General features: G+C 37.8%; 2 long non-coding RNA genes across 8 annotated transcripts; one reads left to right on the forward strand and one right to left on the reverse strand.

The window, feature by feature from the left end:
* Positions 1-1,448: 1,448 nt before the first annotated feature.
* LOC145116190 (uncharacterized) lies at positions 1,449-7,101 on the forward strand. 6 transcript variants are annotated; one of them, XR_013711910.1, is made up of 11 exons: positions 1,449-1,561; positions 2,783-2,898; positions 3,020-3,093; positions 3,168-3,282; positions 4,154-4,249; positions 4,326-4,462; positions 4,672-4,771; positions 4,974-5,017; positions 5,470-5,561; positions 6,116-6,204; positions 7,000-7,073. It is a non-coding gene; the product is annotated as an uncharacterized LOC145116190 (long non-coding RNA). The 6 variants fall into 6 exon arrangements; XR_013711913.1 differs by lacking the exon at positions 1,449-1,561 and adding an exon at positions 1,570-1,680 and having other exon boundaries at positions 6,776-7,101; XR_013711911.1 differs by lacking the exon at positions 1,449-1,561 and adding an exon at positions 1,570-1,680 and having other exon boundaries at positions 7,000-7,101.
* A 5,779-nt stretch (positions 7,102-12,880) lies between these two features.
* On the reverse strand, positions 12,881-14,580 carry LOC145117154 (uncharacterized). Of its 2 annotated transcripts, none has more exons than XR_013712526.1 (3): positions 14,118-14,580; positions 13,640-13,723; positions 12,881-13,539 (listed from the first exon to the last, which is right to left on the reverse strand). It is a non-coding gene; the product is annotated as an uncharacterized LOC145117154 (long non-coding RNA). The 2 variants fall into 2 exon arrangements; XR_013712527.1 differs by having other exon boundaries at positions 12,881-13,542.
* Between the last annotated feature and the right edge of the window lie 11,385 nt (positions 14,581-25,965).

The following is a 25,965-nucleotide window of genomic DNA, read 5'->3' on the forward strand; positions in this document are numbered from 1 at the left end:
AGAGAAAGGAGGCAGACCTCGGTTCTAGGTTTTGTAGCCTTAAATGGTGATCACTAGAACTTCTTGTCTTAATATTCAGCTTGTTACGAAATTCGCAGCTCAAAGCAACACTTATTTGCATATAATCTTTCATTTTTTTCACTATGTTTAGGGTATTTGCAATGCATTGAGTTCTTTAGAGTTTAATGAACAGACACACAGAGTACAATGCATTGAATTCATTTTGTCCACTAACTTTATAGCACTACATATGTAGACGCTAATTTTGTTATGTTGTTTTGCTCTAAAAGCTTGCCCATAAAGGGTATCCAACCATCCAACAAGTCTTTTGATTATTATGTTATAATAAGGACAAACTGCACAAAAGACATTAAGTTTTTAGAAAAAAGTTTGATTTTGACATTGTGTTTCTTTTTCAAATAAGTCACTACATTTTATTTAATTTTTCATCTTTAACATCTAGAAAATAGTGTCACCAAAAAAATATTATGTCATCATCCCATGTCAACGTCACATCATCAAAGATTGACATTTCATCATGCCACTTCAGTAGTTAGCTACCTTGCTCACTAGGTTGACCGATCAAATAGTCAACATTGAAAAAAATTGAAAAATATAATGTCAAAATTACTTTTTTTTAAAGTTAGTATATTAATTGTAAAAAAATAATACAATGTCAAAATTGAAATTTTATATAAACTTAATGTTTTTTATCCGATTACCCCATAAATAAACATATTAATAAGTTTACTTTCTTTTTTATAAACAATAGAATTAAACAAATCAATATATTTAAGTTGTTTTATAAATAAATAAATAAATGATTTAATATGTTGGTTTTAAAAATGTAATTTAGAAAAGTTTTAATTTTGGAAACATTTGGTTTTATAAAAGAACCGTTGGAAGTGGGAAGTCAAAAGGTTTGAGTCGGTGTATTGGCGCTTAATATTACCACCTTCTTCGCTCTTCCATTCGTCACTCATCCCGCCGAAGAGGCTAATCGCTATCTCTGTAACTCCGCTCCTCGAAGACTCAAGCACCCCCATCCCCGGCCGGACACTCACAACCATCTCTATAATCTGAAGAAATCATCAAGATCGTCGTAAGTTTTCATTCTTCTCCTTTTCATTCACTTTTCACTCATCTCGCTGCTCTCCAAGCGCCGCTGGAGACAAGTTTATTTGAAGAAGAAAAGGGTTTTATTTTGAGGGGATATCTTTCACACTGCTTATTTTCCTTTTCTTCCACCGAGACCAACGTTTCCTTTCTCTTTCATTCTCCGGCGTTCGAGAATCCTCTGTGTTTCCCTCTTCGTCTCTTAGGTAACGTTCTTGATTCTTTTATGTGTATTTTCGTTTTTTATTTTTGTGTGTTATTGATTTTTGTTTGGTATTTTCATATAGGCCAAGATTCTTCGCGTCTCTCGTCACTACTGGATTCATCATGCTGTTGGGTTGTACCTTATGCATTGTAGGTGTATGACGTCTGGTTGCGATGTCGTTTTGTTTCACTGTCATCAATCAAGACAAAAAGAGTACACATCTTCTCTTCTGATCTCCAGGTAGCGTTTTAGGCTAAATCTATGGTAATTTCACCCTCACTGATCGGACTTCAATATGTACACCAATTTCAAATCACGTACTAACCTTCAATTGATTTCAATTTGTACACCAATTTCAGGTACGGATCTCACTTTTTGGCATTTTAGATATGATTTTTAATATTTAGTATTAAAAATCAAGCAACCCCACATGAGTAATAACCTACCGGATTTACTCTTGGTGGTTATTTACACCACGTAAGATTATATATGTTTTTTGATTGGGAATTTGGAGGCTGAAAATGTGATAAGAACATTAGGAATTTGGCTGAATCAATTTTAGCAAACACCCACATGGTGATACTATTGCCTATGATTAACTGGTCATAATAGCTCAGGTAGCTGAGCATGAATCACAATATAAAAAACTACAAGACCTTTAGCAATTTTAGGAAAGGATTATGTGACACTTTACTTTGTTTGACATGTAAACACCAACACCCAAGGATCTACTTGAACTATATCAAAGATAAATTAATGACATAAGTATACTTGCTACCTTAAATCGTAATTAACACATACAACCTATCTAGGTTTCTTGCTCTTTCTCCTCCATTTATTTTTTGTTTTGTTGGTCTTTTGAATTAGGTCACCCAATCAAAACTAGATCATCCATCAGACAGAGATGATTTGGTCAAGAAAGTCGTGATGTACTGTCAGTAAAACTTAAATAGTTTTGAAACCCAAAAAAGTATTGTTTAGTTGCAGATTGTTTTTCTGTGCACTTTAGGTGTTTGATGAAATGTCTTAACTAAGTTAAAGAGTTGTTTTGCTTTGTTTTTTATGGTGAAATTATGCAGAGAGAAGTAAATAATCAGAAGCCAAATTAAAATATTAAACAACTTATTGAGCTAGTAGAAAGTCTATTAGGAAGAGATAACTTATTGTTTGTATTTCCAATTCAATTAGAATTAGAAGTGTAATTTGCATATCTGAAACAATTTTAGATTGTCATTGCTACAGAAAAATATAGAAGAGTGGGAGACTCTCTCCCCAACTCATGTTGTAGTTTTTTTCTGTTTATTTTTTGAATTGTAACAAAGAGGTCCACCTAAGAGATGCATAGCTTGTATAGTTTTTTATGTTTAGATGTTTACAACATTCAAAACGTATTATAAAGCTTTCCTATTAAGTAACAGATCTTCCCTTTTGGTTACTGATTTATTTGCTCTATGAATTTAGGAAAGTAACAACCATCACCCTTTTCATCCACCAAAACTAGATGATCTGTTATACAAGTGAACACCAAAGGTGCTTTCCCATGGAAACCTGATTGGCACACATCACATATATGAAAGGTCTAATGCTCTTTCCAAATTAATTTCATGATATGATTTCTTTATTGTACTTGATTACTTCATGACAAAACTGTTGTTTCTTTTTTACTTAATACTTTTCACTGTAATTTCGTTCATGTAGGACAACTTGAAATTTTTGGATGACATGGCAGAATTGAGACCTATTGTGTGATTATATAACAAAGTATATTATAGGTATGATAAATTTATGTATTTTAGTAAATTTAGTAAGGCTTATTGTTGCTCACTTAGGTGTGTGGTTATTGCAGTGAAGTTATCTGATGGTCTGAGAGAAACTAGAGCAATACTGGAGCAGTCAAGAGCAACCAGAAATCTGGAAGGAAAAAAAGAAGAAGCTAAATGAACATTTACAATGATGCCATGGTAAGAAACCAAATTGTACTTTGCCTATTACTTCATATTAATATATATGCAAAATGTATAATAGGGAATAAGTCTTTCCATATTGCCTCATAAATTTGAATGCTATTTAGAAGCTAAGGTATAAAAACTTCCATTAAAACATCATACTGTGATAATCAAACCTATTAAGACATTGTAATTTTATTATTTTTCTTATTAGGTCACTGTACTTTGAAAAACTGAACATGTTTGGTTTAGGTTACTAATTATAGCATTATAACTTCTAAGTTTTTATTATTAAGTTATTGTACTTTCAAAATTTATTTCAATTCCTTTCACAAATTCCATTCTTCTCAAAAATATTTTGTGAACCACAAGTTCCCTTACATTACTCTGTGATGAGTTCTTATGCTTAATTCCAATTCCTTTAACAAATTCCATTCATTAATCTACAACAAGAACAGGTTTTGGAAACCAGATAAAGAAGACCCCCCCTCAAGAATCAAAGTGTTAACATGTAATTTTTACCGTTAACACTGTAAAATACTTCATGCTTTTTATGTTCTTTTTTAGTTACTCTGTTAATGTTTAAAGGATGTTGTGATGGGCGATTATGCCTTCATGGAAATGATATTCTGGTGTACAGGTAGCTACAGCTATGAGTCTATGACCCTGTTTGTGTATTTCCAGAAACACCCCTCTGTTCCTAAAACTTGTGGTCATTTATTGTCTTTAGGAAATGATGGGATTAGCATACTTCATGTTAAATCAATCAAAAAAGATTATGAACATTGCATGGAAAATGCCTTTAACACTTATTTAGTACGCCTGGCAATTCTTTACAGAAGATATTTGTTATTTAGTCAATTCTTTTACTTGTTTAAAAATGTAGTTTTATTTAGCAAATTGGGACATCAGGGAAGGGAATGCCACATGGTGTAGTCTTTGGTGGGTTGAAAAGTTAAGAACAAGTGGTCAATATAAAGAGGTAATACTCAATTCTTTTTTGTGAATGAAAATATTATATATGAGAATTTTGTTAAAAAACTTCATTTTTTTTGCAGGAAGCTCTTCATCCAGCTGTGATGCTTGAACAATCATCTTATTGTTTACCTTTTAGCCAAACCAATTATGTTAAGGAAGTATGGATTCCATCTCATTCTTTCTGGTGGTGATCTGTACAAGAAAGAAATGTGATCAGGTATTGCAATTTTTGTCAATACTTTAATAGATAATTTTGTTTTACTTGATAAATAATTTTCATTATCGAATATCAGTATTTAAGTAACAGTATATGAATGATTTTCTATCTGTTTAGAGTAATATTACATTTTTAGTCCAGAGTGTAGCTGATTTTTTTCAAATTTGGTCCTTGTTTGAGGTTTGTAACGTTTTTTTTACTTGTTCCAGGTAAGATGACAAAAAATTTGGGACCAAAGTTGCAAAATTCTGCTGTACTCGGTGACCAAAAATAGCCACCTTACAATGCTTGGATAAGGACCCAAATTTTGTAAGTTTGCTTTATTCAGGGACCAAAAGTGTATTTTACTCTTGTTTCTAAGTTTGTCTGCTTTATATTATGTTCTTCTGAGAAACCCATGGTCACTAGAGAAATTATCTTTCAAGATTTGAAGTACATTTTATCACCAGATATCTACACTGATGCACTTAATTCCAAAATATTTGGAATTCACGGTTCATTAATAATGCAGATAGATGCTCATTGGCTGCAGCTGCACACATAGTAGCAACCAAGGTGAAAAGCAACATACATACAATTTTTATGTTCTTTGGTTCTTTAAATGCATTTCAGTCCATTTGTTTATACTGATTTCCAACTTTTTTATCATATTCAGTCTTATAACTTATGTTACAACTGTTATAATTATAAAAATACATATTTATTCATGTCTAGGTTTGTGAAGTAACAGACCCTCTTATTGATCAATTGTAAGACTTTTATAACCATAATAATTATATATATGGTATTGAAGGGTACTTCTACAATTCAAACATTATTTTCTTCTGTCTTCCTTTAAATCCAAGCTTAGTAATGGTGCCAACATATTTTTTCTTTGGTTTTAAGTGTAGGTCATCTTAGTCTATGAGTTTAGAAGTTGTACTAATACTTTTACTCGATACTTTAATATTTTTTTGATAATGGTTGGAATCTTCACTATTTTCTAATGAACAGTTAATCTTCTGCAGGTAAGTAGAAAATTATGGCTTTAAGTTTTGAATTAGGGCATAAAATCTTCACTTAACCTTGCAAAAAGTAAAGATGACATTTGAAAATTATGGTAAGTATGCATCTGTTTTTCCAAATTGCCCTTTTTAAGGTAAAAAACTGTCTTTATTCTCTTTAGCTACTCTAAAACGCCACAATATCAACATCTTAAAGATTTTGTCCAAAAATGAGAACTGTAGCAACGAATATTTGTTTGATAACTATGACGATGATGACAAATTTCTATGGGTTTCTTGTAATCAGGTATTAAAAAGATTGGTTTTTGTTAAACGTTATAATTTTAGTGTAGCGCTTTATTTATCTTTGTCATGTCTGGTGTGTTTAGATGGTTTTGTTTCATTGAAATCTATTTTGCTTTCTATAAAGTATAAAATTGGCCTGATGTTTATTGTGTTTCTAGTTTCTCTTCCATTGCTTTCACATGTACTGGTCAAAATCTTGGATCTAGTCATGGTTTGAATGTGTCATGTTTGCTTACTTCATTTTAATCTTCTGTTAATATTAGCTAACAACAACATTGCCCTCATGGGTTGTTATTAGGCTCACATAATCTGCCACATTTATGTATTTCAATTATTATCATCTTACAAATCCTCTATTTGATAGAAGAATAACTTAACTGGAGCAGTTGAGAGCACCTACAAATCTGGAAAAAAAAAGCTAATGACTGACCATTATATGATGCGGATACCAAGGTAAGAAGCCAAACCTTATTTTGTTGATTATTTAATAATATACATGCAAAATGTCTGTCTGATAGGCTAAGTTTTCTTCACTTCTGTTTTATACTTTCAATAGTTTCTTCTTATTAAGATATTCTACTTTAATTTTAGCATTATACCTTTAGTTATAGCATTACTTTTTCAACAAATAACCTATTAAGAATATCTACTTTTTATCTTTTTTTATTTCTTTTAAAGAGGACCTGAAAGCTATTGTACTTTGATGATCTAACCATCTATAACATTACACTTTTAAATATAACATTATACTTTTGAAATCCAACATTTTACTTTCATTTGTTTTTCTTATTAAGACTTTGTCCTTTGAAAACCTAATCTCTTAAGTCATTGTATTTTCAGTTCTTGTCCTTTTTAAACATTGTATTCTGAAAATCCAGCCAATTTTAGAACTATACATTCTATTAAAACATTCTATTTTGAAACAGGAAACTTGTTTTTTTTACCAATTATAGCATTATACATCCAATTATTTCACATAGGACATTGAAGTTATTTATTTATTTATTTATTTATATTTTTTCAGTTTTGAGACTCTTACTCTCAAAATTCAATCAATTATGGCATTATGGCTACAATATGTTATACAAGTGGACACCATGGAAACCTGATTGGCACACATTACATATATGAAAGATCCAATGCTCTTTCCAATTTAATTTCGTGATAATGATTACATCATGACAAAACTCTTGTTTCTTTTTGACTAAATGAGGGGCAAAACTTTTCACTGTATTTTCATTCATGTAGTGCAACTTGAAATTGCTGGATGACATGGTGAAATTGAGACCTATTGTGTGATTATATAACAGAGTATATGATGGGTATGATAAATTTATGTATTTTAGTAAATTTAGTAAGGCTTATTGTTGCTCACTTAGGTGTGTGTGTGGTTTATTGCAGTGAAGAAAAAAAAAAGCTAAATGAACATTTACAATGATGCCCTGGTAAGAAACCAAATTGTACTTTGCCTATTACTTAATATTATTAATATACATGCAAAATGTCTAATAGGGAATAAGTCTTTCCATATTGCCTCTTAAGTTTGTATGTTGTAACTGAATGCTATTTAGATGCTAAGTTCTTAAAACTTCCATTAAAACATTATACTTTCATAATTAAACCTATTAACACATTGTAGTTTTATTATTTTTCTTATTAGGTCACTATACTTTGAAAAACTGAACATGTTTGGTTACGGTTACCAATTATAGCTTTTTATTATTAAAATATTGTACTTTCAAATTTTATTCCAATTCCGTTCTTCTCAAAAATATTCTGTAAACTACAAGTTCCGTTACATTACTCTGAGATGAATTGTTATGCTTAATTCCAATTCCTTTAACATGTTCCATTCATCACTCTGCAACAAGAAAAGGTTTTGGAAACCAGATAAAGAACTTATGGTTGATAAAAAGAAAAGAAGATTCCCCTGAGAATCAAAGTGTTACTATGTAGTTTTTACCCTTAACACTATAAAACACTTGATGCTTTTTATGTACTTATTTAGTTTTTCTGTTAATGTTTTAAAGGTACAGTTTTAGTTCCATTGAACCCAAATAAGGCTGTTGTGTTGGGCGATTATGCCCTCATGGAAATGATATGCACTTCCTTGTTTGAGGTTTTAAACGTTTTTTTACTTGTTTCAAGTAAAATGACAAAACATTTGGGACCAAAGTTGCAAAAATCAGCTATATTTGGTGACCATAAATAGTCACTTTAGTTAGAACAGGGACCGAAAGTGGTACAAGAACCTTATTTCATGGACCAAAAGATTATTTTACTCTTGTTTCTAAGTTTGTGTGCTTTATATTATATTCTTTTGAGAAACTCATGTTTGAACTCATGTGTAAACACCCTTGGTCACTGAAGGTATTATCTTTCAAGATTTGAAGTGCATTTTATCACCAGATACCTACACTGATGCACTGAATTCCAAAATATAGAAGGAAAAAAAATTATGTATGTGGCTCTTTAAATGCATTTCATATAGAAGGAAAAAAAATTATGTATGTGGCTCTTTAAATTATGTATGTGGCTCTTTAAATTTTGACAATGTTTTCCCTATTTCTTGGAGTTTTCCATATTGAAACACTTAAATATTTTTGTCCAAGTATGTACTATGGCTAAGACCAATAGGCGTCTCTTTCTGTCCCTCAAAATTCTTATCCCAAGAATATAGGTCGCTTCCCTTAGATCCTTCATAGTGAAACACTTACAAGCCATGATTTCACTTCTTGCAAGGTTGGAATGTCGTTTCCTGTAAGGAGTATGTCATCAACATACAATACTAAGAAAGGTACTATACTCCCACTAGCTTTAACATACACACATGACTCATCCCCACTCCTAGAGAATCCAAACTTTTTGACTTTCTTGTTGAAGCAAAGATTCCAACTGTGAGATTCATGTTTCAATCCATAAATAGATTTCTCAAGTTTTAAGATACTTGGCATGTACAAAACTTTCTGGTTGACTCATATAGACGTCTTCAGTTAACTTCTTATTTAGGAAATAGTTTTAACATCCATTTTCCATACCTCATAATCATAGAAAGCATCAATGGCAAACATTATCCTAATAGATTTCTATCTTAGCTACTAGTGAGAATGTCTCATCATAATCAATCTCTAGGGTTTGAGTAAATCCCTTCGCAACCAGCCTATCTTTGAAAGTGTGTACCTTTCCATCCATGTCAATCTTGTTCTTGAAGATCCATTTGCAACCTACAGTCTTTCGACCAGGTTCTTGATCAACCAAGTTCCACACTTGGTTATCATACATGGACTGGATCTCGCTATCTGAAGATTTATAAACAATGATGTTGTGAATCACCTAAGCTATCAATTGCGCGCTATAGCGGTGCTATAGCGTTTTGCGGAGGTCAAGAACCGCTATTTTCAGTTTAGCGTTTTCATTTAGCGGTACAGCTATTAGCGGCGCTATTTACCGCTATTTCAATTACCGTTATAGCGGTGCTACGGGCGCTATTCCATTTCACTCACATTTTGGGCCATTTGGTTACTTTTTCAATGAAAAACTATTTTTAATAATCTCACTACACTTTCATTTTAAAAATCCCGAACAACTAACATAATTAAAAGCATTTAAAGCAACTACGTCTACCGACAACTCTCTTTCTCATCTCTTTCTGTACCCACGATGACTTGAGCTGCTATGGTCGGACTCCACTAATGCTTTTTGTAAATCAACCCACGCCTATGAGGCTACAACTTGGAACTTAACTCCTTAAACCAACCACGACCTACTAATACGAGATTGAACCCGTGCAATGCAATTAAACTCTATTTGACACTTTGACACTACCTAGTTTCCATATTACTATAATAGAATATTATGTTATGTTTTTATATGACTTTTTAGGTTTGATGATATTAATTCTATATAGACTTATAGTATTAATACTTAAATATATAAATTCTATATAAATATGATATAAAATTATAAATTATATGTAATATTAAAAAACTGCTATATCACCGCTATACCACCGCGATAACCGCGATTTCAAATAGCGGCATGTGACCGCTATTGAATTTTTTACCGCGATAACTGCATAGCGAATCACATACAAATAATGAGGACTGAGTCATTTTTCGATAATTTATTTCATTTCTTGAGCTCTGCCCTACCTGTCTTTAATCGTTTATGCTTCATGCCTTTTATATCCTTAAACTGTATAAAAGGTAAGGTTTAACGCACCAAGAAAAATATGCCCCCATCGTTATGATGCCATAATGTCATCCTGCTCGACGATTGCTCTTGTTGTGACTGGGTGGTGGATACGATATTGATATGTTACGATTGTGAGAGTGTAGAGTTTGGAGAGGGATTTCAAAATGGATGAGAGTCAAAAACATTTACCTAAGGAAGATGCCAAGGAGAGAAGGGATCTATTCAAATTAGGGTTTAATCATTTTGGAAAAAAAATTCATATGGTCTATTCTATTGGGTAGATAGGCATATGATTTTAAAAGTACAATTTTGTAATACAAACAATGAAGATTATCAAAGTCATATTTCATACTTTTTAACCATTGTAACTTTGATAATGTTGTTTGGAAAGTGATTTCAAAATGTAAGCAATGCTTTTTGATTTTCTAAGTTGTCAACTTTTGTAATACACGGGTCTCTAACCTACTATAATATAAATGAAGACTTTTCATGGAAGCAATCATAAAAAATCACATGAAATTGTAGGCGTTAAGTCTTAATTGAAGCTTGTTATGCTACCGGCACCCCTAAATCCACCAAAAAGTTCACCTAAGGCAACCATTTTAGAAAATCCGATAACACATGGCGTTTGTTCAATACTAGTATATTTCGTTCGGCCAACTAGTAATTTAATTCTTCTTTTAGTTATTACGTTCGTATTATTTTTATCCCGTTATTTTACATACATCAATGTACCGATTTTTTTTAACAATAAATCTAATCTAATATTAAACTACTTAAATTTCACATATATTTCAGACGGGACTTGAACCATCGACATTAAATAAAAATGACAACATCTAATACCGATGGGTTAAAATCCCTTCGATATCAAGGTATTGATCCCTCAAAATACAATCTTCTAACACCCACACATATTTATTTAGGACAATTTTGAAACAATGGTATAAAAATATGATATATAATTATTTTAATATAAAAGGCCAACGCCTTAAACTAAATAATTGAAAGTTATGAATTTGGCAACAGTAAATATATTTTCAAGGTTTTCAAAAAATTCAGATAAAATACATAAAAATAAGTTGTTGAGTGGTTATTAAGGTATTTCTAAATGTTTGATTTGTTTAATTCTTGATAAAATTGTAAAACCAGTAACTACAAGGGCTGTTTTGTGATTAACAAAATCTTGAATAATTTTTTAAAGGGACTAAAAATAATAAGGCATCAGGACTCCGAACTTGCAACTTCTAGGAGAGTAAGGTGCTCTTTGTTTTTTTTTAAAAACTTCTTCAAAACTCTTATTGCTGCGCGGCGCAGCACACGCGCAACATTTTTTGTCCCACAGCAGTTTGTTTTTTGGAAGTCTTCGGGGCTTAAAACCTCTGTCCGTGTGCTTCTTGGGGAAGCACTTGTTGTACCTCTTCCCACCCCTTCAAACCTAAACCTAAAAAAATCCAATCCCAAAAAACAATCGGCCCTTTTTTTTTTCCAAAAATCTAAGAACGACGTGTGTTGTTTTTTAAATAAGTGTCCATGAAGTATATTTAATATTACGTTTATTTTAAATTTTTAATGTCTGCAGCAGTCTGCAGATGTTAACAAAAACAAACACGCTTCTTATTACAGTCTGCAGCCGTTTGTTCCACCTCTTCTGCTGCAGGGGTTTGCAGAGGTGGTCCGCAGACTTTTTGAATTTTTGTTTCGGAAAAACAAACAGCACCTAAGTGTTTTATGACCATTTAACAAACCATGGGGTTTTTGCTCTTGTGCGCCATATTTTTTAGTTTGGGTGTACCCGTCAACACTCATTAGACACATAATAAAAACAAAATATATATAAATGGTCTCTTTCTTAAGTTCGTATTTTTATTTGCCATAAAGAGAGACATAGAGCAAACCAGACCATGAAACACATAACATAAAGCTAACTGCGTAACTAATTTGAACTTAAATCATAAAAAGCACAACTTAGTTGGTCAAAATAAACCCCGAAAAACATTCATGGCTTTTTGCTTCGATTTCTCCCATGATTCTTCATCGTTTTATGAACTTTGTGTGGATTTTGAAATTCAATACCACTAAATTGCTCCTAATTACTATCATTTCTTAATAATGACATCCATAATGCATTGAACTTCATGGAGTTTAATGAATTGTCAAATCATCTTTTTACATTCCATACAACTCTATCAAATTTTTTCATACAATGCATTGAGCACTATAAAGTTTAATAAAACATTACAAAAGATAATTTATAGTATATATATTTAAGAATTAGAAAACATTCTTCCATTGAAGAATTCAATGGCCATTAAACTCCGATTGCACTAAATGTTAATGTGACATCTCACAATGATAGAGTTTCATCAATTGAATGACAACTAGACTTGTCATCGCATTTAATTATCCTATTGAACACCAGGTTCCCTCCGGAACACATTACCAAAACCATGGCTTTCCTAAACAAGGATCAAAGAAGATGTGTACAGTCTATTGGATTTGGATCCGCTCTATCTATACAATTAGAAAAGTTGTCGCGTAGGATATGTTATTGAGTTGTCGACAACTACGACCCAAATAGCAATTCCATTTGGGTAAAGGACCAAAGACTTGTAGTGACAAGGGAAAGTGTACACGAGATATATGTGATTCCAATGGGTGACATACCAATGTCTAACCCTTCTAAATCAAATTCTAAAAATAAGTTTGTCAAACTTTGGAAATTCCAATTTCCAAAATCAATAAAACGAATACGGCTAACACATGTTGTGGACATGATAGAAAAGGACACAAATGCTGGTCCATTTTTTATTATGAATTTTCTTGTACTGTTTGTATCGGTGATGATCGAGTTTCCATCGATAGGGATTGTCAATCAAGGATTCTTGGAAAATATTACGGATGATGTGGATATCAAACAGTTAGATTGGTGCAGATTTGTTGTATCACGTAATATTTTCCAAGAATCCTTGATTGACAGTCCCCATCGATGGAAACTCGATCACCGATACAAACAGTACAAGAAAATTCATAATAAAAAATGGACCAGCATATGTGTCCTTTTCTATCATGTCCACAACATGTGTTAGCCATATTCGTTTTATTGATTTTGGAAATTGGGATTTCCAAAGTTTGACAAACTTATTTTTAGAATTTGCTTTAGAAGGGTTAGACATTGCTATGTCACCCATTGGAATCCCATATATCTCGTGTCCACTCTCCCTTGTCACTACAAGTCTTTGGTCCTTTACTCATATGGAATTGCTATTTGGGTCGTAGTTGTCGACAACTCAATAACATATCCTAAGCGGCAGCTTTTCTAATTGTATAGATAGAGCGGATCCAAATCCAATAGACTGTAGACATCTTCTTTGATCCTTGTTCAGCAAAGCCATGGTTTTGGTAATGTGTTCCGGAGGGAACCGGGAGTTCAAATATCTAAAGGAATCTTCCACTTTTCCTGGATTTGCCTTTCTAGTTTGCTTTTTCACAATCTTTTGTATCAAAATTGTAACAGGTGGTGGGTTTACAAAATCATCATCATCATCATCATTTGGAAGCTTTCGAGAATAAATATCTGATGTATACTTTGTCCTGCTTTGTTATGAAAGACCATCATCATATACATATTATTTACACATAAAAACAATTATAAGAAAACATTGAATATTGATTGAATATCATTGGTTTATACTTGGTTTTGATAGATTGGATCCAATATCAATCTTGATGGCAATGTCTTTGTTGTTAATAACTTTAGTGCATTCGTTCCGTTTCCCTGAAATTGAATTAAAGATAAAATATGATGAATTTTGACATGAATCACTGAATTGAATCATGTCCGTTGCAGATTATAAAAATACAATGTTTTTGGTTGAATCTATGACACGAATCACTGAGTTGAATCATATACCAGATTTGAATCAGTAATCAGAATTAGTTAAATAGAAGCATATTTATCAGAATTCATTTGACAGAAAGGTATTGGTAACACCTGAATCATTTCTACCAGCATAATCATTATGTTACCTAGTTTTTATTACAACTCTAAAGTCACAACCATAAACACTTGACAACATTTGAATCATAAAAGACTTAAACCACTAATATCAAGCACTACTGTCCAGAATCACCATAAATGAAAACCAAGAAGATTATCAAACATTACTTACGTATTGAGTCTGGATGAGGTTCTGATTCACTTTGATACTCCATAACTCCAAAATTCCTAACTCCAGAGCAAAACAAAGATGAAATTGTGGCTGATTGCTAAATTTAGGTACGAACCCTTCGACCAGAAACTCTTTATGTAGCATATCAAGCCATTGAATCTTTATAGAACCATTATAACAGAAAAATCCGTAGTACAATATCTTGAATTTAATCATATCCAATCTCCAATTAAAAATCATGATTCTTCTTTCTCAATTTCCATCGTGAAGGGTTTTTTTGGGCTAAAATTATGGCTGTGAAGATATACAAAATACGTGGGAAATCATAGAGGATTGATGAAGCTCGTTATGAACATTTCGAGCATAAATTAAAGATTGTAGCACATAATCTTGAATTTGATTATATCCAATATCTTGAATTTAATCACATCCAATCTCGAATTAAAAACCATCGATTCTTCTTTTCTCAATTTCCATCCTGAAGAGTTTTTTTTTTTTTTTTTTTTTTTTTTCCGAAAATTATGGCTGGTAAGTTAAGACTTTTTTTTTTTTTTTTTTTTTTAACATTAGATAATGCAATATATAATTGTCAGCGTATAAACACGGGTTTGCAAAATAAACAAACCAACTTTCTAACAGTAATTGCCCTACCTTAGTTTGACTCTTATTTATTGTCATCACAAAATCGTACAACATCTGTCTTCTTTGAAATTTGAAATTAATTTTTTTTCTAAAGGTGTCAAACTCATTCTTTGAAAAATAAATAATCAAATCACCAAGTAACCTACCCCAAAGTTATATTTGGTACATTTTCACCATTATACTTTCATAATCTTTTATATTTTATATATCCCATAATCTAATAAATGAATACTAAAGTGCCAAGTGGTAATCACTCAGCCTACCCCTATCGATTTTTCTAGCTCATTTGTTTAAGTGAATTTCCATTTTTGCCCTAATCAATAAATGAGTACTAAAGTAGTCTGCTTTAGTGTGTGATTTTAAAATTTTAAAATTGGACATAAGTCCCATCCCTGCAAAATTTATGATGCACTTTGCAAAATCAGATATAGTGATTAATGAAATTGATCTGCTTTTCAATCAGGTATAGTAATATCCATTTCCTCCATTACACTTCCAGCTAAACAATAGCAGGAAAGTGATTGTTTTCTATTTATACTAAATTAAAAACACAATAACCCAATAAATTAGCCGTAAATTCCAGAACTTTAGGAATTTAAATTATAAATAATTGTAATATTTCGCCCTCTTAAATCAGAACAAAGTTATATGAAAGTCGACCCAATTACCCCCTTCTTTATATACGACAGCAATTCCATTATTTTACCATTGTTCACCACTGAATTTCTTGCATCGTTAAGGTAGAAGACACTAAAGTTCTGATATCGGTTTGATTGATTTTTCTTCTGCGACATTTGTGAATATTTCTCCCATCAGCTAATTACTAAACATCATTCACAGAATCATACCAACAAAAATGAATGGGTTGGTTCATTCCTATTTTGGATAGTTCTATTACTTTAGTTTGGAGTTCAATTTTATTCTTCTCTTCTAACTTTTTGTAGTACTCATCATGTGTGGACATGCATATAAGTATAGTAAGTCAAAGAAATGAATAAACAAAGAAAAAGATAAAGAATAGTTATTCTTTTTAAGGGAAAAACACAAACTACGATGTTATTCATCTTGACATAATATTTTAGCTACATTTTCAAATATTTGATTATCCATCACTATTTCAACTTATGAATAATATTTTACTTTGCAGGAAATGTCTCTAGGTATGAAATTGTACCTAAAAAACATTGACCAACTCGAAGACGATACCCATATCAAAGTCTGAGTACTAAAAAACACTTCCCAAAACTGAGAACTCATCAGTTAAAACTTCAGAAACCATAACCTCATACTGATGATCATCCATTCGTCACACCTACCCCTAGTTTCCTGACCAGGAACACCACTAATTCATGCTGAAAGAAAACTTAAAACATCCTGATCGTTAATCTCCACAATTTCAAATCCGGAAGTTGTGCCCAAAAACCTTATATATATACGCTTGACTTCCTGACAATTCATCACCATCCCACTGCTCCCACGAGCATAATGATGGTTCATCCAAGAATTTCACGTTGCATTCGAATCCCTTATCAGCTCACATTCACCTGACAAACCACTCAATACATTTACAACGAACCTCATGACTCGAGATTTCAGAACTAATACCCAACATTGGTAACCAAACCCATAATAAACCATCCTCAAGAAAACGGGATCCCTAATTGCAAACCTTCATCAAGCAACTTTCGATGCATAACTAACCCATCCACCAAAACATACTGCTACTATCCTTAAGATCTAAACTAGTTGGTCACTGTGTCTCCCGACACCCAACAATGTACTAATACCTAAACATGCCAATATGACAAACGCTTTGAGACCTAAGAGTCTCATTCAAACGACTACTAGGTCTCGCCCATTAAAATCATACAACCACTGGTTCACGATACATCGTGACACCTTCTAACCACTAAAACGATAGGACCACGGTACTACGCCTATCACGATCGGCACCACATGGGATAAAAGATACCTAATCATCAATCCACTGACTTGCAAGAACCCAATCAACATCCCTCTCAGTGTTAACCAAACACGAATACGGGTCATACCCTTCTATCACGCACAATTCCTTTCACAGCACAGGCGGCAACCAATGCAAATTTGTGCGAAAACATGGTCCCACACAACCAGAGGATGAGATAGGCGGTTGCACTCTTGTTCCAATTTAAGGGCTACAAACCAATTAAGAACCATGCTAATAACTCGATCCACGTGATATCATGCTATCTTATTTAACCTATGTGTATCCCCAAGGGAAAGCACATAATCAACCCTAGATCTACTGCACTCATTCTTCACAACCCTTACCCATCGAGCGTGGTACCAGTAGGTCTAACCGAAATGACAAACCTCGACCGCTAATAGAAACACCCTCATGAATGGTCGAAGACTAAGATCCTATAACTTGATTGAAACCGAACAGATCCTACCAATACGCATATAGCTCGAAAAAACTTCCAGAGCCAATAGAAATGTTGTCAGACTCTGGTCGGATTAATCCAAAATAGCAACCCTTCCGTTGCGACCTTCCAAAATTGAATTCTACGCAAACCCAAAGCCACGCCTGAAAGACTAAACTACCATGCCTCGACATCCGAACTTCCAATAACCAAGGGCATCTGCCAAACTTAAGTCCGCTATGAACAATACTTCCATAACCAACAACTGAGGGTACCCAAAACCAGAAATCAAAATATACAATGTACAGATTTTGACGATAGATTGACACATCCATTGAACTTCAACTGATAAAGCTCGAAACTTTCGAGGAACCTCGGCTATTAACGATGAACGAAATGACCAATGATTGAGAATGCATTGACAAGTAATCTAATGATCTAATTCAATGCTGAACAAAACCCATGTAGAGCTATACATACCGAACTCTGAAGCTGATTTACCGATCAACAACTGCCCAGCCTAGACTATAGATATTAATATACACAACGAGATGACAAACCCCTCAACAACCGATTCTCAACTTGAGCGACCCAAACGCCTCTCGATCTATATATTGGCATTCCCGAAAGGAACCATTGGCTACAACGAGCTCCCTGACCAAAGAATTCTTGTCGCAAAAACACTCATGCATTCCTGAGCTCATACATCTGATGGCAACTTACTATGCACCCCCCCCCCCCCCCCCGACTTAACCAAATCTTGAAACAAAGCCTCGCATACCCGAACCGCAGATTCTTGTGACCCCTTATTCTGAAACCAGCTGTCCAAACAGATCGATGATCTTTCATGCAGATTACCTAGTTCTCCCCCACTTAGGGTTCGAACTACCACCAACTGACATTGCAAACCGACCAAAACTTAAATTGGCTCACCCAAATCCATAGCATTCCTGACCCTTGGAATGTATAATACTATGCAAGGTTATCTTCCAAATAAAGACCAAGCAAACTCAAAGAGATTCCAAATCTCAGATGGAGGCCTCGGAACCTCCCAACCATAATCGCCTCTAACATCAAGAATCCCATGTAGATGCACAAACAATAACTTTGGGAAATACTTACTTGAGATCGGTTGATCGCATGCATCGCACCCCTTTTTCTAAAAAAACCTTTTTGGAAAACTCATTTTCTTTTAAAATATTTTATTAACTCCTCAGTTTGAGTTCAGACACACCCGTGAGTGTGCCCGAATGCCTCAAACCAAGGCTCTGATACCAACTTGTAACGTCCCAAAAATACTGAGTAAAATTTTCATTTTAAATAAGTCAAAACCATTCATACATTATCCCAAAAGACGATTAGAGTAAAAGTATTCTCAAAATATCAGAGTAAAATCATAAATAATCATTGCGGAATAAATATTCAGGGGATGCAGTGCGATCAAGTCGGGCTCTTCTTTTTAAAACTGGAAGTACCTGAAAATGTTTAAACAACAAACCCGTAAGCACAAAGCTTAATGAGTTCCCCAAAATACCAGATACAACATATATACAAATATAACAACACGTGGCTGCGTCGGGTCCATATCAACCTCGAGTCCATAATGACTTTATGTAATAGCTTGTAGCTGTGTCGGGTCCATATCAACCCCGAGTCCATAATGACTCTATATAATATCTTGTATCTATGTCGAGTCTGTATCAACCCCTGGCTCCGTTTCACCCCACATACATAAGCATACAAACATATAAGCATGAGTCACAAAGACAACAAGCACATACAAACATATCAGCAAGTGTCACAAAGACAACCATCATCCTATAAACATAATCCAGTGGGTCGGCATTGGTGCTTTCGACCCACGAGTACAGTGAAGAGACTCAACTGAACTACTCATTAGAAGCTTAACCGCCACCTCAGCAACAGAACAGCCAACCTGAAACACCCGAAAATTTCATGCCAAATTAAAACTTTTTCAAAACATTTAAAACATATGATTATTACAAACTTGTTTTCAAAATAGCATATTGTCAGAGTATCCCAGAATCAAGTCATAAAATCATGAAATTTGAGGAGCGGTACGATCACGCCTTTGCCTTCCCGCGATCATCAGAAGTACCTGAAACAATAATCGATAAATGTAAGCTCGAAGGCTCAGTGAGTTACCCCCAAAATACCAATGCCATGCAATCATAATCATAACATATAAACCATCAGCATGAATAATGAGCCTTCAGCCTGACTGGACCGCCTCGCAGGCCTTCAGCCCATCTGGATCGCTTTTCGAGACTTCGGCACGTCTGGACCGCCTTGCAGGGCCTACAGCCTATCCGGACCGCTCGTCTGGCCTTCGGTCTGACTGACATGCCCTCCTGGGCCTGTAGTCTATCCGGACCGCCCTGGGTATGTTGGCCTTCAACACAAAGCAGGTCCGCCTCAACCCAACCCCTAATCAAACAACATGTGCACATAATATCATACGCTAGCTCATATCATATAACAGTCAAACCGATCTAACAGATCACTAACATAGCATCATCCTATAACCAGGAAACGGACCTAACCAGGTCACTAGGAATAAGCATACCACCATCCTAACTACCAGGATGTAATCAACAATTATGTCATACCATAAACCAGATACAAATATATAAAGGGTCGGCATTGGTGCCTTAGACCCTATTGATATAGTGAGGATAACTCACCTCGCAAGTAGCTCGGAAGGTAGTGTCAAACTCTTCCAAAAGTAGCTCCAACTCCAACACCTATATTCACCAATGTCCTTTGCTATCAATATTCAATTTACCAAAATACCCCCAGAAGTCAACTGGTCAACCCTTGGTCAAGATCAAAGTCAACTATCAAGGTCAACAGTCCATGTTGACCTCAACCCGTCGAGTACCCTCAGCTACTCGCCGAGTTCCTGACATAATTTGCCAACTCGCCGAGTCATTTGAGTGACTCGTCGAGTTTCTAGTGTCAGTGGCCGCAAACCCCTTGGCCAACTCGTCGATTTTTCCCCTTACAACTCGACACGTTCATACGTGTCCAAAGGTTGGGAAAACCCTAGCCGACTCGCCGAGTCATTCGACTGACTCGCCGAGTCCAAGGCAATCTTCATCGCACTCGCCGAGTTGTTCATCCAACTCGTCGAGTAAATGACCATCTTCATGTGGCTCGTCGAGTTGATTATGCAACTCGCCGAGTCTCTTCAGACCTTCATCCATACAGGTACTTTTTAAGCCATGCAACGGCTCCATATTGAAGATCCAAGCTTCTAAGGCATGTTTATCACGTAAAGTTGCAAACTTTACATGCATGCAAGGCCCTAGAGACTCTAAATGACCAATCTAAGCTTCTAATGGAGCTTTACACCTTAGGAGAGTCTCATTCTTGCAAAATCTGGAAACTTTATGGGCTTAGAGACCCAAGAGAGTTCAGATCTGAGGTTGCAACCTCAGATCTTAGCTCAAACATAAGAAAGGCTTCCTAATAAGCTAGAAAAGCCCTAAAATCCACCCAAAATAGATCTAGAATGAAAAGGGGGTTAGGATAACAGCTTAATACCTTCCCAAAATATGCCCACTGAAGTAGATCTTGATTCCCACGAGTTCCTTACTTCAATCCCCTTGTTTTCCCTAAGCTCTTCTCCCCAAGAATCCTCTTCCAAAGCTTAAAACACAATGGAGTACACACACACACGTATTGGGGTTTTGCTGAGCTCTCAAGGGACTGTAAAGAGGCTGAAGGAAGCTCATGATTCTTTAAATAAGGTGCAAAACCCCGGGATTTAGGGTTTCATCTGCCAGCTCCTACTCGTCGAGTCCCTTCTTGGACTCGGCGAGTAGGTCACTAAATTACGTGGACCAACCCGCTGCTACTCGACGAGTAGGGCAACCAACTCATCGAGTAGACCTTGAAATCAAAGAAATTCTTATTTAAATCAATACCTGAGAATCGGGGCGTTACAATTCTCCCCCACTTGAACTAGACTTCGTCCTCGAAGTCTGCCGCGACGAACAATTCCGGATAGTGCTCCCGCATCTCTGCCTCTGGTTCCCACGTCCACTCGGCCCCCTTACGATGCTCCCACTGTACCTTCACCAAAGGTACCTCCTTGTTCCTCAGAACTTTCGTCTTCCTCTCCAGTATGGCCACATGCCTCTCCACATAATTCAGGCGTTCATCGACCTGAATATCATCCAACGACACCACTGCCTCCTGATCCATAATGCACTTTCGCAACTGCGAAATGTGGAAAGTGTTGTGGATCCGACTAATCTCCTCCAGTAGCTCTAGCCTATAAACCACCTTGCCAACCCTGGCAATGATCCTGAACGGCCCAATGTAACGGGGACCCAATTTCCCCCTCTTCCTGAAGCGGATCACACCCTTCCAGGGTGAGACCTTCAGGAGAACCATATCACCCACCTGAAATTCTAGCTCAGATCGGCGTCTGTCGGCGTAACTCTTCTGCCGACTCTGAGCGGTCTGCAATCGCTGCCTAATCTGCTGAATCTTCTCAGTAGTCTGCAAGACTACTTCCGTCCGTCCCATCACCCTGTGTCCCACCTCACCCCAACAAACTGGGGTGCGACGTCTCCGTCCATACAACAGCTCGAAAGGCGGGGCACCAATGCTGGAATGATAGTTGTTGTTGTAGGCAAACTCCGCAAGCCGTAGGTGGGAATCCCAACTCCCACCGAAGTCAATGACGTATGCCCTCAACATATCCTCGAGGGTCTGAATGGTCCGCTCGCTCTGACCGTCAGTTTGCGGATGAAATGTTATGCTAAAGTGCAGCCGCGTGCCCAGTTCCTCGTGGAACTTCTGCCAGAAACGGGAGGTAAACCTAACATCTCGGTCGGAGACAATGGAGACGGGAACCCCATGGCGAGACACGATCTCGCGAACGTACATGTCGGCCAACTTCTCGGCCGACGAACTCTCCCGAATAGCCAAGAAATGGGCGCTCTTGGTCAATCGATCCACGATGACCCATATAGCATCAAATCCCTTCGTCGTCCTCGCCAACTTGGTAATGAAATCTATCGTGATCTATTCCTATTTCCACATGGGAATCTCTAGAGGTTGCAGCTTACCATGCGGCCTCTGATGTTCGGCCTTGACCATCCTGCAGGTCAAGCACCTCTCGACATACCAAGCGATTTCTCGCTTCATACATGGCCACCAGTAACTCAAACTCAGGTCTCTGTACATCTTGGTAGCCCTCGGGTGAATGGAGAAATGAGACTTATGAGCCTCCTCCATGACTGTCTGTCTGACCCCACCAGACATCAGAACCCATACCCGACCGCACCGGGTCAATAATCCTCGGCTATCCTGCACAAACCGGGTATTCTCACCCTTGATCCTCTCCAGCTTCCAATTCTCCGGTCGCATTCCCTCAACCTGGGCCTCCCTAATCAAACTAACAAGCGGAGAATACACAACTATCCTCATACATATCGTTGGGGTGGAAGACCCAGCTGACTTGCGGCTCAAGGCATCCACAACCACATTCGCTTTACCAGGGTGGTACAGGATCTCGCAATCGTAGTCCTTGACTACATCCAGCCACCTGCGCTGCCTCATGTTCAGGTTCGGCTGATCCATGATATGTCTCAAGCTCTTGTGATCTGTGTAAATGGTACAACAGACCCCATATAGGTAATGTCTCCATATCTTGAGAGCGAACACCACCGCTCCCAACTCTAAATCATACGTAGGGTATCTCGTCTCATGTGGCTTCAACTGCCGCGATGCGTAAGCTATCACCCGTCCCCTCTACATGAGGACCGCTCCTAGTCCCGTGATGGACGCATCACAGAACACCACAAAATCCTCAACTCCCTCCGGGAGAGTCAATACTGGAGCCTCGCATAGACGCTGTCTGAGGGTCTCAAACACCCTCTGTTGTTCAGGGCCCCATCGGAAGTCCACCCCCTTCCTCGTCAGACGAGTGAGGGGTACTGCAATCTTGGAGAAATCATGTATGAATCTCCGGTAGTACCCTACCAATCCTAAAAAGCTCCTGATGTCTGAGGGAGATTTCGGAACCTCCCACTGCATGACCGCCTCGATTTTGGCCGGGTCGACCAAAATCCCATCCTGGTTAATGAGGTGCCCCAGGAACTGGACCTCTCGTAACCAAAAATCGCATTTCGAGAACTTGGCATAAAGCCGTTCTCGCCTCAGAACACCCAATAATTCCCGCAGATGCTCCTCGTGCTGCTCTCGGCTCTTAGAATACACCAAGATATCGTCTATGAACACAATGACCGAGCGATCGAGCATCGGTCTACAGACCCGATTCATCAGGTCCATGAATACCGTCGGCGCGTTGGTGAGCCCAAAGGGCATCACCACGAACTCGTAATGACCATAACGAGTTCGAAATGCTTTTTTCTCCACGTCCTCCTCTCTGGCCCGAACCTGATGATATCCCGACCTCAAATCAATCTTAGAGAACCAAGATGCACCCTGAAACTGATCGAAGAGGTCGCCTATCCTCGGGAGTGGGTAATGGTTCTTCACCGTCAACTTGTTCAGCTCCCTATAATCAATGCACATCCGGTGCGAACCGTCCTTCTTCCTGACGAAGAGGATCGGTGCTCCCCATGGGGAACTGCTAGGTCGAATGAACTGCTTGCCTAGCAGTTCCTGCAGCTGTGATGACAGCTCCTGCATCTCTGATGGTGCCAACCGGTACAACGCCTTGGGCTATAGGGGCCGCGCCTGGCACCAGGTCAATCCTGAACTCGACCTGCCTCCCCGGAAGTACTCCGGGTAACTCCTCCGGAAACACATCGGTAAACTCTCTGACCACCGGAACCTCCGAAACTGAAACCTGCTCCCTGGCCCGTGTATCAACCACGTACGCTAGATAACCAGCACACCCGTGCTGAATCTACTGTCGATCCCTGGCGGCTGAACAAAACCCTGAACCCACTCTGGTGCCCTCGCCATAAACAATTAGTTCTCCCCCACTTGGGGTTCGAACTACCACTTTCTGGCCCTCGTAATCTATCATGGCACCAAAATGGCTAAGCCAATCCATCCCTACGATCACGCACACCTCCCCCATGGGAATCGGTATCAAATCAATCGGAAAGGACACTCTGCAGATCTCCAACTCGCACCCTCGATAGACCGAAGAAGCAGAAACTCCGTGTTCGTTGGCGATAGAGACTCGCAACGGACACTTTAGCTCGCCCACTGGCACACCAAACTCCCTACTAAAAGTCTGAGATACAAAAGACCGACTCGCCCCCGAGTCAAATAAAACCAAAGCAGGCAAGGAGTTCACTAAGAACGTACCTAACCACAGGTACAACAGATAAGCATAAGACAGATATAATAAATGAGATAAAGGATAGAAACTTACCCGCAACCACATCTGGTGTTGCCCTGGCCTCCTCTGCTGTAAGCTGGAAGGCACGCCCTTGAGCCTTTGGAAGATCTGCCCTAACTGGCCTCCCATCGGTAATCCTCAATGTAGTCGGCGCTGGAACCTGCGTCGGCCTAGCTGCGAGCTGCGGACAGTTGGTCTTCATGTGACCAACCTGATGACAATGATAGCATATCCGCATATCCGATGCAGGGGCGGACTGGCGACAGTCCCTTGCATAGTGCCCCTCCCTACCACACTTGTGGCACCCACTACTCGCTCGACAGGCTCCCGAATGACCCTTGCCGCACCTTCCACAAGTGCGGCCCTGCTGGCCCCCAACCCTAGAATCAGCGGTCTTAGACCATTGTGGCGTCGGCTGTGACTGTGCCGGTGTCTGTCATTGTTCCCTCATCTGCAGCTTAATCTCCAACTCACGCCGCCTAGCGGCCTCCTGCAACTCCAACAGAGTATCACATTACTGTGTGGCAACAAACTGGCGAATGTCAGTCTTGAGCATGCTCAGATAACGTGTCATCTGGGCCTGGTCCGATGCAAACTCTAGGCAGAACATCGCCCTCTCTGTGAACAACCGGGTGATCTCCGTCACCGACTCTCCCTCCTGTCTCAAACTCAAAAACTCATGTGCCAACCGTTCCCGCTCAACCCGAGGAATGTATCGAGCACGGAACATATCCATGAACTACTCCCACGTAACAGTAGCTCTCTGCTCGTCTGAATACGACCCAGTCATCAACCTCCACCAGTCCTTTGCCCCGGACCTTAGCAAGTTCAGGGCACATCTGACCTTCTGGTCAGTAGGACATAAGCATGCGAAGAAACATCCCTCCACATCAGACAGCCACCTCATGGCTTTGATGGGGGTCCTAAGTCCCATCAAAAGTAGGGGCTTCGTGTTATCGAAGTCCCTGTACTGAAAAGCCCGACCGGCTCCCAACCCTGCCGCCGATACAGCTGTTGTAGCTGCTGCGGCAGCCGCCTCAGTGAGGGTTGCATAGCGCTCATCGAAATACTCCACCATAGCGGTCTTAATAGACCCGAACATCTCCGGCAACTCGGCCCGGAACAAAGCAGCAACCTTATCATGCAGAATTTCCCGGATCCTGGCATCCAACTCCACTGTACCCATCTGCACTACCGGTTCAGGTTATGTTGGCCCCTCCTGGCCTCTGTCTCCTGATCCTGATCCCGAACCGGATCCAGCCACAAAGTGTCTCGTCATCACCATTCTGAAACATAACATAAGGTATCAGATAATCCATACAAAGAATTGGGAACCAACTCCCGACAAAACCCTAGGGGTTGTGACTTCCTTGCTACGCGTATGGGTCTTGTGCTTTCAGTAGTACGGGCCCATACTACCTTACACACCTACCCATATTTGTCTCAAGTA

Source organism: Lactuca virosa, chromosome 5 (assembly GCF_052849685.1).
Source record: "Lactuca virosa cultivar CGN04683 chromosome 5, Lactuca_virosa_CGN04683_v6, whole genome shotgun sequence".
NCBI classification, from domain to species: Eukaryota; Viridiplantae; Streptophyta; class Magnoliopsida; order Asterales; family Asteraceae; genus Lactuca; species Lactuca virosa.